The following is a 13,673-nucleotide window of genomic DNA, read 5'->3' as shown; positions in this document are numbered from 1 at the left end:
AGCAGTACAAGGCAGTCAAAGTTCTTAAACCTTCCATTGTTAACTATCCCGTGTTATGCAATACTTGGGCATGATGGGACAAGACAGGCATTTAATTTCTTAAGGCTGGGTTATGGCATGGCTTTCAAGTTACCTGCAGGTAATTGTGCAAACTGCTATCTGTATGAAGTGTCTCATTAAGCATTTTACTTTGGCTCTGCTGTGTATGTAATGTGCATTCTCGGACACTTGAAAGCTTAGGTGCTTGCAATAATTTCAGTTTAAGCTTAGTTTTTAACATTTCTTGACTCAACTAAGTAAAATGCTCCAATTTATTGTGCTTTCTTTAAATTAGAAAATGTTATGCATATAGGTTTTTGTCAACATTTCTCATGGCTACCAAAGATTTTAAGACGCCCCCCCCCATGCTCTATTATGTTTACAAATAGTCCAGCCATATTTAAGATGGTTAATTTGACAAAGCACTGAGTGTCTGCTGACTTACAGACAAGCTTCAAGGACTATCAGCTGTGGGTTTCTTGGTTTGTTTTTAAATTTCAGCTAACTTTGGCTTTTCTAATATAGTTCAAACGTTTATATGCTTATTCATTTTATCTGTCTGTTTTAAAGCAGCAGGTTGGCAGTAGCAAGTAAGAGGATGATATGTGATAGTTCTTGAGATTCCATGTGAAGATTTGGTGAGGGTCTGATGAAAATTGCCCAGGTGGGGATCTGTAGGCACAGTGGTCAGCTGAAGAGTGAGTTTGGGATCATGCATAGGGATCCACTCCTGGGAGTGGTGCATGTTAGAGGTGGTGGTGCTGTGAGAGGTTTAAAGCCTTGGTACAGCAGTGTGGAGAATTTCAGATTCTGTGTATGTTTCTTGGCAACATGGTCTGGTTTTTCATCTGGTAGAGTATCTGAATGATAAATTGTGAGATAGTTGGAGGAGAGGGGTAAATGCATTGTTAGAGATAATGGATATCAAATGCTGTTGTGAAAAGGCAGGTGGAAGATATTGATAAATACAGGCTTGATCCTGAATTGCAAGAACCACTTTAAAGAATTCTGTGATGTTTTCAAAATACAAACAAAAACATAAAACTATGCCAGAACATCTGCATACAGGAACATATATTATCATTGTTTACAGAACTGCTAATAGGCACATCTCATTTAGGAAACTGTCATTATCCTATCAATGACCTAAATTTAAACCTGCTCAAATTGTTTTTGTCATGGTATTTGTAAACATTTTTTAGAAGCTTATATATAGGTCTTTTATCAGTTCTGGGTTTTTTGAAAGATAAAAGACACTGAAATGTTAATTTAGTAACAGAGAATAATTCAAAATGGTTCATGAATGATCTGGAACTGCAGTTTCATTAGTTGTGGACTTTGGCCATACCAGTTTCTGGCATTCCCAGTCGCTCAGTCTGTTCTGTGCTGTCTCTCGAGCTGCCTTTCAGTTATACTCTAATAGTCTTTTTTTTTTCCCTGAGGGTTTGGAGTTCTGTTTTATTTTAGTGAATCATGTGAGCGATCCTGTTTACTACATGGTCTGTAAACAATTTTATTGGCATGATCTCTAAAGAGGGCTAGAACCCAAAGAGAGGGAGCATCAGTAAACAGTGGCAAGGGAACTACACAGTGTTTTTTCTGAGGCAGAGGTAGGAATAATTTGAAGTATGTCACGTAAGTAGACCAAGTTGAAGATGACATGTTGCTTGCAGTTGAAAGATGTGGATGTTTACTTTGTATAAAGGCACTTGAATTATGCATGGAAAAAGTTGTGTGCCCAAGGAGATAATGTGTATGTAACACCAGCATTATTAAGGATGAAAGTAGGATGAGTTTTCAGGATCACCAGTAAATAGCAATTAAAAGCAGATACTTGAATTTGGATTTGCTTTTTAAAATATTTTTAACATAATATCTAAGCTTAAATGTGTGTAAGATGAAGGTGGGAGGAGATGGTGGTGGGATTATCTGTGCTTGGACTTTTTGGTAATACTGTGTTTGGTAATACTTTTATAGACAACCAGTGAAATACCTCTTTTTGCTTTTGTTTGTAGGTTGAGCACGAGTAACCTCTTGCGAATTTTTCATACAGTGATAACATTGGAAAACTACATTTGGAATTGATTTTTATTTCATTCTTTTAGAAATTACAAGTTAATCAATCTGGTTTTTTTAGAGATGGCTGAAAAAGTGAGTCACTAGATACGTAGGAAGTAGATGTTGTGCTGAGCATGGAGTGTTCCCAAAAGTGTGAATCAAAGCAAAGGGAAAAGTGGGCTATAGTTCAGAAGATGTAAATGTGTTTGTTCAGCTTATATCACTGCATATAGGAAGAAAGTCTTTCAAATTGCTAAACTGAAATAGTCTTAAAGTTGGGTGGTTTTTTTGTTTTGTTTTGTTTCCATTTTTAAAAATAAGCAAGTGGAAAACCCTGGAGAATTTGTATGTGATTTCTCCCAGGCTGAAATGCTTCTGACAGATGTGGTAGAAGCTTTTAGAAGAAACCTGAAGCTTCCTGCAGATATCCAGGCTTTCAAAAATTGGAATTATTCAGTGTCTTAGATTGTTGCGAGTTGCTGTTATAAGTACCTTTAATAGGGAATTCATTGCCACAGTTTGCCTAAGGAAACTGTGAAAAATAAAGTATTTTCTTAGATCAAAAGGACTCCAAGTAATTGGTCATTTTTAATAACTGAAAAAAAAATGTGTAGACACAAGTTTCTCTGTTAATGGTATCCAGTAGTACTGCTTTTGTTTAATTCGAAGTGAATATGAGTTGAATTGAGCACATTCATAGTATCTTGGTGACAGAAACACTAACTAGTGTATTGAAAGCCATAGTCCACATAATAGTAAATGAAATTTATTAAGGCTGTGCTTTATGGCTTCTAGACTTAAAATATGTGAGAGAAAAATGCTACAGAATACTTCCTGCACCCTCTTTAAAGAAAACAAACACAAAAAACCCTCCCCACCCCCCAGAAAAACCCCACCCCTCAAAAAACTTCAAAACAGCAAACCAAATAAAGGACAAAATAACCAACCAAAAAATCCTAAACCCCAACAAACCAAACACAAACAATGAACCCAAAACCCAACACCTCAAAGCAACCACCCAAAGGTACAGCCAGGGAATTACAGACTGGCTGGCTTGCTTTGAGTCCCTGGGAAAATCATGGAGCAAGTTGGGAAACACTTTTGTGGGCACATGAACGAGACGGTTTGGTAGTGGTCAGTGTGGAGTTGACAGGGGTAAATCATGGCCTGATGAGTCCAATTGCACTGTATGATAAAATGACTCATTTTGTGGGCAGGGCACACTCTCTACCCTGCCTTTAGCAGAGCTCTTGGCTGTTCCCACAGTGGCCTGTCCGAGTTTGGGCACTGCAGTCTGGGTGTACGAGCGGTCTGGAGCAGTGAAACAGAACTGCTTTGGGGTGGGGCTGGGTGGGGGTGCTGGGATGGGGGGCTGGTGCCCAGCAGGATGTCCTGTTCAACGTTATTATCAGTGACCCGGGGACACAGTGAGGTTTGGTCGTGTTTGAAGGTGACACCATATCTGTTGGTGTGAGGGGGAATGAGCTGATATGCTCAAGGGCACGGCTGCCCTCCAGAGGGACCTGACCTTGCTGGAGGAATGGGCAGACAGGAGCCTGAGCAAGGACAAATGGGAAGTCTGCATGTGGAAAGGAAGAACCCCTTGCAGCTTATTAGACCCTGTCTGGGATACTGCATCTGATTTTGGAGCACCAGTGCAAGAAATACATTGATAAACAGGAGTTGAAACATTGGATGGCTTCTCTTTGTGGTGTATTGTGCTAAGGATAAAAATATATTGATCATGAAAGAAAGAAAAAAGAATGTATAAAAAGGAAATATGTTTTTCACTTAACATTAGGAATATTTTGTGGATATCAAGCAATTTGGTAATATCCTGGTATTATAGAGTGCCTTCTCTAGATATCCTATTTGTTCAGAAGTATTTTAATAAATCTATCTTAAAAATTAAGTGGGATATGAAAAAGGGTATTTAGAGCTACAGGATTTTGGTGGGAGATTTTTTTCCGGCTGCTTCCAGTAGATTCCTCTATGATACTCTGGCCTATTTAGTGTTGATCTGTGCAAGGGACGTTTAATTTCTCTTGTATCAGTAGCATTTATTTTGGTAGATATCGTGGCTGTTATTTATTTTTTCCTCTACTGCGTCTTTTCAGCTTTCTGTTAGGATTGTTGTCCTTTGAGAGATGAACAGATGTTTTATTTTTCAGTACTCCTGATGTTGCTGTGGCCTTACAGTCTGCAGTGGAGACACTTTATCTTCCAAACATTGAATGTTTGTTCCAAGTGCCCTGGGGGACTGCCCTGGGATCTGCTTTAATGCACTGAGGTGAAACTCCAGTGCGTGGTGCTTTTGGTAAGAGGGTGATGTCAGGCAGCCCTTACTACACCTGTTAATATTTTTATGTAAGTGCTTTTCACCCTCAGTCAACCATCCAATTTTATGGTGATGTGATCATAAGGGTATTATGGGGTGGAGAGCTCTCCCTTTTGCCAAACCTCAGCACCGTACTTTTCGAACTCAGTGTAGGAGTGCAGGTGGCCATTTATAGTAGGGGTCAGTCAGTGCTGACAAGGATTTCCCTGCAGAGATACCATCTAGAGCCACTGCTGCAGAGCTAATACTGTAATTCTTGGAGCTGATCCATTGCAGTCATGATGCATCTATCCTGAGCCAGGAACACCAACACACTGATTGGGTTTTAAAAACAAACAAAAATCCCTTTTGTATTTGCAGTGAATTTTTACAAACCTCAAATGAATCAGGTTACTTAGTAGGCATGAAGGCCAGTAAATGTGTTTTCCTTAGATCTCTAATAGGATGGTCTTGGTTTGCTCCTTGTCCCAGGCTCAGAAATGTAAAACCTTGCTTTCCCATTTTATATAATCAAAGTTGTTCTTGACATTTACTTTTTCCCATGCTAGTTGCAGCAATCCATTGGTCATTTGCAGGTGGATTTACGTTGCATTGGAAGAATACTTTGATTTGGCTTTGCCTTCTCATTTTTCTTACTAGATTTGAACAGTTTCTGTTGCTTATTTATCTAATTAAAGAAATTGAATTTATGTATGCTGTAAGGGCCATGTGGGTGAGGAGTGTCTGTCAGTGGGCTGCTTTGGTAGGGTTGATTTGAATCTCATCTAGCTAGAATTCAGCAAAATGTACTGCTAAAGACTCAGCTGTTTTGTTTCATTTTGGGTTTCATCGTTTCTTTTAATAGATAATATAAAATGAAAATGGTTATTGTTTGTGGAACCTGGCCAGTGCAAAGGAAGGAGGAATGCTGTCTCCATCTCTACAGCCAGCAATTTTACAGTCTATCGCTGCTAAATTATACGATTGTTTGTTGTCTCTGGATTTTCTTTTGACTCACATCAATACTTGCTTCCCCTTAACGTTCTCACTTGCTGAGAGTTTGGATTATCCAAGGGCTCTGAGTTTTGTTAGATCTTGCTGTGACAATCATTAACGTTCCCCACTTGTTGCTTTCCAGAAATGTTTCTGCTTGTGGCAGAACTGTTGGAAGAAAGCTTTGCAGCATTGTCACATTTTTGTTGAATATAGACAAGTGTTTTTTCAGTCTGCTTTAGGACTGGGAACATCAGGCAGAGAGATAAGTTGGACTGTACCATCTTAATCCCCTGCAGGAAGACATATCTGTCTGCCAGAGGCCCAGAAGAGTTTCCTTTTTGAGAAGGAAAATCACTGTGGTGGAGCCAGACAATTAATTGGATACAATTTCTATGTTGTATTGTACCAGACTTGTATGATTGAGCAATGTCTTAGTTTATTTCAGTCCTGAGAAAGTATAAATAAATGATGAACTTCCAGCAGGCTTATAATAGAAAGTCCAAAATCCTGTAGTAACACTGTAGTTGAGTGGAAAAACACAGAAAATGCTAGCAGTAATTTGACTTTTTTTTTTTACTTTTGTAAAAAGTTAACATAAGAAATAAACATAAAAAGTACTGGGATTAGTCAAGGGTAGTTTAGGGCATGAGGAGTTTATAATATCTTTGCAGAACTAAGGAACATTTCAGTATTGATAGTTGAACTATGGTGTGTAGTGGAGGGAAATAGCTGCTGTTGGAAGACCTTTTAAGTTATAAAATAACATCAGCCAACCATGGGAGAGACTGAAGAACTGGCAGTGATATGGACTCAATTGCAAACATCCTAACAGTCTAAAATAGTGAGAATTTGTAACTAAATACAAAAATATTGACAGTATTGTGCTACTGTTAAAGTAAGTTTGTCCCCAGTAGGAACACCTTGTTCAGTTTTAGTTTTCACATAATAATTCAGATGTGTTGGAAATATTATTGACAGAAAGTTCAATATGGGAACCATGCAAGGTCTCAGATAATATAGAAGCTTTGTAAGAGCAGACAAGTGACCTTCTGTTCTTGTGTTAAGAGACTATTGAATAGAAAACTAAGAACGAAGTTACTAGTGCTGTATATTTTCATAATTGCAGGTGTAATATTTCTTCCATAGAAGTAAAATGAATATAAGAGCTTAAGATGCAAAAGCTGTGGATTCTTGTGAACTGCACTGCGTAATAACCTTTCTAAAGGAAGGAATAGAAATGCTTATGTTTCAAATCCGAGATGAAAAGCTCTGTTATGGGCCAGATATTTGTACAGCAAGTTCTTTTGAGGACATTTGGTACTGGCTGCTGCTGTTTGTATATGCCATTAGTCTTATCTGATAGGCACTTTTGGCTCTTACCTGGCACTTTTCCAAAGTTGCTCCTTTTCTGGAAGTTGAGCAAAATTAACAATATTGCATCAAAGACTACGTTTTAGAAACGCTTACATTTAAACTTAATGCTCTGTAAGAGGTTTAACCACAGCCCAGCAGTTTGATCATTATGCCTTGCTTTCTGGTTTTTTTAATTGCTTTTCTTGAAGTGTAATCCTTAATTGTGTAGGTTAGAAGCCAGAAGTCAGATCTCTTGGTTTTGCAAAGCTGGGATTTTAGCCTGCCTTCCTTTTTGCCTTTTAAATTTCTGGTGACCTTTCCCAGTAACTCCTGGTACAATTAATTGTCATTCGCTCTTTTTTATTTATTTTTTGTTGTTGTTAGCTGTAACAGTTGCCTGAACTTATGGGCAATAGAATTGCAAATCAGTTTCTGTAGTATTACCTGTGATATTATTCTGGTATTGCTGGTGTTTGCACTTATACCTGCTCTTTCCAGGTGCTTGAAGGATATGAAAGCTTTCGAAGGCATAATGAATTATTTGTAATTCCTCACGATTTTAACTTTCTTATTAAAAAAAAAGCTTTGCTTTTTATATCTGATTGTGAAAGAATCCATTCTGCAGCCAAATTATTTTTGGAGGTCTTTGATCTCTGTAGGTGATTGCAACTCCTTGTTGTTTTCTTGCTGTCATTACAGGGATTCCTCTTGCTCTATGCCAGAGGATTTTTAAGGTTCTGTCAATACTAACATATATTTTTAAGGGGCAAGGAGTAAGTTTAATGAAGTTTCTTTTGTTTCTGTGGATTCCAGAACTTCTAAGTCATTGAGTAGTTAGGATGGTATTTGCTTTGAGGGAAGTTACAGGACTGTGAACAAGAACAGCCAAATCCATGATATGGATGAACTGCCAGAAGAACCAAGGTTGGTGTGGACCTCAGGAGGTCATCCAGTCCAGTCTGCTGTTCCACAGCAGGTTTAAAGCAGTTGAGGTTACTTTTGGACTTGGGGTAGGATTTTGAGTGCAAATTAACCCCTACCAGCAAAGAAGCTTCTGAGGTCACTGTCAGACAGATTTCCTGGGTGGGTGAGCCTGTGTTGCTCTTGTCTGAAATTATGTTCTGACTTTCAGTGTGTGTATGTATAGATAAAAGGGAGTATTATGAAATATCTGGAGTACTTCTTTTATAGTGTAACCTAAAGTTACATCAAAATGTGTCAGCTACATGTTAAAAGAATTTCTGGAGGAAAAGAAGAACTACATGAAAGACATAATGATGTTCCTAGTTCCACCCCTAATTCCATAAGAGTGGAAATAATACAACACTTTCACTTGTAGGTGTCAATCACTACTTCCTTTTTAAGAACTCAAAGGGGAAATTTATTTTTTTCAGTCTTCCTCTTTGAGGACTTTTCCTAGACTGCATATTCCAGCACTTGTAAGAGAAAGCTAGGAATACAAATTGTCATAGAGGGGGCATATTTGTTTTTGGAGTCCCTGCAGTTAGTTGACATTAGTTAAAGCTACTGGTTGAGCTTTGGTAGGTATAGAAGTACTGTCTGTGACAGTGAAGGCCGGTGATTTGGTCCCTGAACAGAGGGCTTGCTGTGATTAAGGGGAGAAGTGATAGGCTGCTATTTATACTAATAATACATTACCTGTAACATGGAAAGGCATGTGGGTGTTCTCAGCCTCTTGAATGCTCTGTACCCACAGCATCATCCTGATCCTTCGTTATGTTTGTGAACCTGACTGTTAATTGGAACGTTCAAAGTACGTAATGCTGTGTTTGACTAACTTTTAACTTCTGTGTGAACAGAAGGGAATATGGGTTTGGAGGGTTTTGTGCTTGAAGAAATGCATTGCATGGCCACACAAGGACAGCCTTTCTTTCCAAACTCCTGGATTGTTTTGGGATCTGTGTGCATGTGCTGCCTCACTGCCTGAGACCAGCACAGACTGCCCAGCCATCCCATTGCAGGATATTGCCTCCTGGTAAATTCACTGCAGATCGACGTTTTAGCTGCAAGTTGACCTTCTCTAACCCTGTGTTCCAACAGTGGGCTTGGGAAGGGTTAGTTTGGCAAAACACTGCACCAGCACAGCTGTCCTGCTTTCTTTGGGCCACTCTGGGACATCCAGATTGCATTCCTGAGGGCTCTTCAGGTCACCCTGTTCTGGGATTTTGCCTGCTTCACAGATCAGTGTAAATGTGCCTGCAGTTGAACAATTTTGGATGCAGATGTGCAGGTAAGAGGGTTTTTTTGGTCTGGTTATCAAATGCAAGTGTGCTCATTTTCCATCGTCCTTTTCCCACACAGCTTTATGTTGAGAGTTCCCAGGATAAGTGTTGTTGGATAAATTCTAGATGATGATCTAAGTTTTATAAACTAATATTAAAGGCTCTTGATGACTACTCTTTATTTTGAGATCTGTAACTTCTCTTTGAAGTGTTTCATAGTTTAAACTTGCTGTACACATCTTTTTTATAATTGCTGTTTTGTATTTCCAAAAGATTTACAAAAATAATTGCTTTGTAATATCCTTTAAAACCTCTTATGTAGATGTAGGTTTGAGCCTAATGTTAGGGTACCTGTAATCTTGTAGCATTATTTGAGGGACTGGATCTGCTTGCTGGTGTTGGGCCTCAAATTAAGTCTGCAAGGTATGTTATACAGTTCTGCTTCAAGTATTGCCTCACACAGTTATTAGACAGGTGAGCAAAGCTGAGTGGACACTTTTCTTTCTTATCCAGAACAAAACTTTTCACACAATAGAAGGATTTAAGAAATAGTGTTTGCTTATACTTGTGAACATTCTTTGCTGTTATGATGATTTTTTGACCCATATAATTCTTGCTCTGGGGTTTCCCATCCATAAAGCTGGAGATGGTAACAGTGAATGGACAGGACCAACCTGCTGCTGATCAAAGAGTCACTGAATGGCCTGAGTTGAAAGGGACCTTAAAGATTGCCTCGTTCCAACCCCCTGCCATGGGCAGGGACACCTTCCAGGTTGCTCAGAGCCCCATCCACCCTTGAACACTTCCCAGGGGTGGGGCATCTTCTGGTCGTTGTTTGGTTTGTTTCTCCCCCCCCATCATTGTTCCTTTCATGGTCTTGTTTTTAAGTTTATTGCACTCATTCAGTAGTACATTAGTTGTTATTAGTATTATTTATTAATTATTCTAAAGCAATAGAATTTCTGTCAGTACTTTTAATAATTCTTGATGAAATGTCCCATTTCAGTAGAAGAGAAGAACACCAGTACTAAATTACCCCCAAATCAGATGGTGTCAGGTGCACTGTGTTTGTTCATACAGCTGGCCAGGAGTGCACAGTTTTCAGTGGTGTCCATGAGCAGGTCTGAGGGCCTTCTTGACATCTTAGAAAGGTTTGTTTTTGGTTTGTGCACCTGCTGTGTGGACTTAGGCTGGTGCAGATGAGCTCCTTATTTCCCTGATGCATTCTGAGCATTTGAAAGAGTATGAGCTGTACTAGAGCTTGCCTTTTTAATACAGCCTTTGAAGTATGAGTGTTGTTTGCTGGCATCTTAAGAAGAAGGAGAAAGTTTATCTGCTTTGATAAACAAGCCTTACTTGAGGAAGAATTATAATGGGAGTAATGTCTTGTGTATTTATTTTGTATAATCACAAGTGGTAAAATCAGTTAAATGCATCTTGTTTAAAGTGTAAAACACTTAGATACCTGTCTAAACTTGAGGCATAGTAAGGATATTATCATTTAAATGTCGAAATTATCATAATTAACATATTTGTTTAACATGCTAATAGTATATGAAGCCAAACTTACAAGTTTTGAGAACATTATAATTTAAATACTGGGGTCATTTGTTTTTTTCCAAGTATTAGAGCTTCGAATTCTGGAGAATAGACATGGATGATTGTTCTTTATAAAATACTGTTACCAGTTTTTTCCAGACATGTGGATATTATGTTAGGGAAGAACTGTTAAAGATGTCCCGTAGCAAGAAGGCTGCACATCTTGTGTCTTCCCACAATCCTAATGAGCAATTACATTATGAAAACTGTGGAGGAATATGGAATCTTTGCTGCAAAACTCAGAGCTGCAATTCAGAGAGAAATCATGCTTTTTGGTTTCAGTTCTATTCTTTGACAGATGTTTGTTCCAATTCAAAAGGTACTTTTATCACCATCCGTTTCGATGTGCATTTGTGCTTTCTGGTTCCCTTGACAAAGCAACTAAAGCAAATAACGTGGAACAAAATCTTGTCAGTTTGTTCTGCAATGTCCAGTGAAAATATATTTTGGAAAATGCAAGGTCACTAAACCTCCAGGTTTCTGAAAGTGTGGGTGATAACACTTCAGAGCAAGCTGCTCTCGCCAGCATTAGGGAGGTAATCTGATTGAACTAATTGAAGAGCTAATTGGAGAGTGAAATGGAGTAGGCAGCAAAAAAGCACAATGAACCCCAGCATCAGAGTAGGGTGTTCCTTGTTAGATTTATCTGATCCACTGGGACCTACAGCCTCTGTAGCAGCAAGTGCCTCTCTGCATTGTGTTTCTTTGTGGATTGCTGGGTAGTAACTGCCTTTCATTTGTAATGTTTGTATATTACCATTACAAAATATGATACTTCAGAATTTGAAATGCAGTTTTCCTTTATTTTTCTTATTGAGAAGGTGAAAACATATTCTGCATGTTGAAACCACAGTTACACACTTCAGACTGCAAGTTGCCCTTTTTTTAATAGAAAAAAAAAGAGAAAACCAACAGGAAACGTGTATTGCTACTACTTCTCCTTTCTGAATTGTGCCACTAAGCTCAGGTGCCTGAAGAGCAGAGTTCTCCACTGCTGAAAAATGATTGTAAATGTTAAAATTATCACTTAAGGTAACAAAGCTTTTTATTGGCAATTTTCTGTCTTTTGCTGTTTGAGTATTTAGTTTTAAAAAATGCTTATTTCTTCTGGCTTAATTGAAGTTCTATCAGAATATTCTGGATGTGTTTAGAAGAGCCATTGTTGTGAGCAGGGCAAAGATGGCAGTTGGAAGGAGCTTCATTTGTAGTGAAGGAGGTATTTCTAGAGCAGACTTCTTTTATTTTATTGAGCTACTCTTAGAGTTGAAAGATAGGTCATCTGTGAAAGATTTTAGGAAAAATAGTTTCATCTCTTTTATATAAAACTTTATATAAGACTGTTCCTAGTGAGGAATGTTCCATCTGTGCCATATTTGAGATGCTTACTGCTTACCACTTCACCTGTTTTTAAATAGGTTTGGGGTTTTTTGAAGGTTAGATTGTGACTTGCTAATGAGAGCACTGGATGTTGGAATCTCCTTCAGTAGTTTTGGTTTATGTTTTAAATAGCAGCTTGGAAATATTTATATCCTTTACATGTTTCCTGTCACGGCTAAAATAGTTTGTTTCATACTTTGAATGTGTTGCTTCATGAAGAAATCTAGTAATTCGGTCTGCATGGGAGTTGATACTGAATAGAGATGAATGTTTTTGTCTTTGAACTGACATGATGATTACTCTTCATATCTGCAGAATGCAAGAGTTCTAGTTGTTTTCTTTAAAAATTAATGGTAATTGTCTTTTCTGTAATAAATTAGTTATTTGGTTGAATCAAGTTTATGACTTGGTTGTGGTGTTATTTTGTTTTGGGGCTTAGTTTTTTGGGGTTTGAAATTTTATTTTTTATTTGTATGGTTCAGAGACTGAGTCCTTCTAATCCACATTGAATTTTCAGTTGAAATTATGCTTCACATAAATCAGAAAAAATAAACAGTAGGCTCTTGCAGTTTAAGTGATTTTGAGGTTCCAGCTGATGGATTGACTCACCAAGGTCACACTTCCTTTTGAATTGCTGAGCAAAATGTTTGTAAATCACACACAGTTGGTAAACCTTTAGGAAGAAGGGAATGAAAAAATGAAAGGACAACTGTTCCTGAGTGAAGTTTTGTAATTGGTGCTGTCTGACTGGCAAAGAAATAAATATGTTGCAATCTATCATGTGGCCCAGTGCAAGAATACTTCTATTGTAACTTATGGAATGTTATAAGTAACTTATGTGGGCTATAATGAGTGACTTGCTTTGTGTAAATGGTTATTATTTTTCTTGTAAGGTAATAAGTGAAAACTGGATTAATAATTTGCACATTGGTTATTGTATATATGAGTGATTGATAAAATCCAGAAGGACTTTCTGAAATTTTTAGCATTTCTTTGTAAATTTTTTTATACGAAATGCTCAGGTGTTGATGGAGTAGTTAGGAATAAAGGTTTAAATTCAGTTGGTTTGAAATGCTGAACTTTTTTCTTTCAGAATAGTAGCTGTGTGAATTGTCTTGGGATTTTTCTTCTCTCTTTTGTTACTCTGAACTTTTGATGTGGTTTACACAATTTTGTTTACTAGTTTACTGTTTCTGAGACTTCAGTTGTCAAGCCAAACCTTTCAAAGGGAAGTGAAGAAAACATCAACGTTCCTGATGTGCCTGTTAAGAAACACTGAGGTTGAGAAACGTGGCAGAACGCTGCTGGGTGGTGGCTGATGACAGCGTGTCATGCTTTGAATTAATTCTCCTTGGCGCTGGCGGAGTTGATGGTATTGGAAATCTGGAGACATTCAGCTGCTGAGCCTGGAAGTTGTCAGTCCATCCAGTTTGTGCAGTCAGTAGGTGGATAAGCTGCTCGAGTTGTCAGTTCTGAATTAAGTGTGAAAAGTGTAATGGAACAAGGTAAATGAGAGACCCTGGGTAAGAGAACGTGTTTGTTTTATCTGACTTTGCCTAATTTTAAGAGTCAGAGAAACAAGCTCTGAAATCAAAAGTGTAGTAAAAATACACTTTCTTTGTCCCTTGAGAACTTAGCAAGAATTAAATAATGAAATTATGTTTAAGTTCAGAAATGCAGCACCCCTTTGT

General features: G+C 38.0%; 1 protein-coding gene across 32 annotated transcripts in view; it reads left to right on the top strand.

Annotated features, from left to right (window-relative positions):
• Window positions 1-13,673, top strand: part of SLMAP (sarcolemma associated protein) — a 96,575-nt gene that overhangs the window by 2,511 nt on the left and 80,391 nt on the right. The window lies entirely within an intron of this gene.

Source organism: Myiozetetes cayanensis, unplaced genomic scaffold, assembly GCF_022539395.1.
Source record: "Myiozetetes cayanensis isolate MyiCay16 unplaced genomic scaffold, myiCay2020 scf18, whole genome shotgun sequence".
In the NCBI taxonomy this organism is placed as follows: Eukaryota; Metazoa; Chordata; class Aves; order Passeriformes; family Tyrannidae; genus Myiozetetes; species Myiozetetes cayanensis.
The sequence above is the reverse complement of the archived record's forward strand: the minus strand, read 5'-3'. Positions and strand labels throughout refer to the sequence as shown.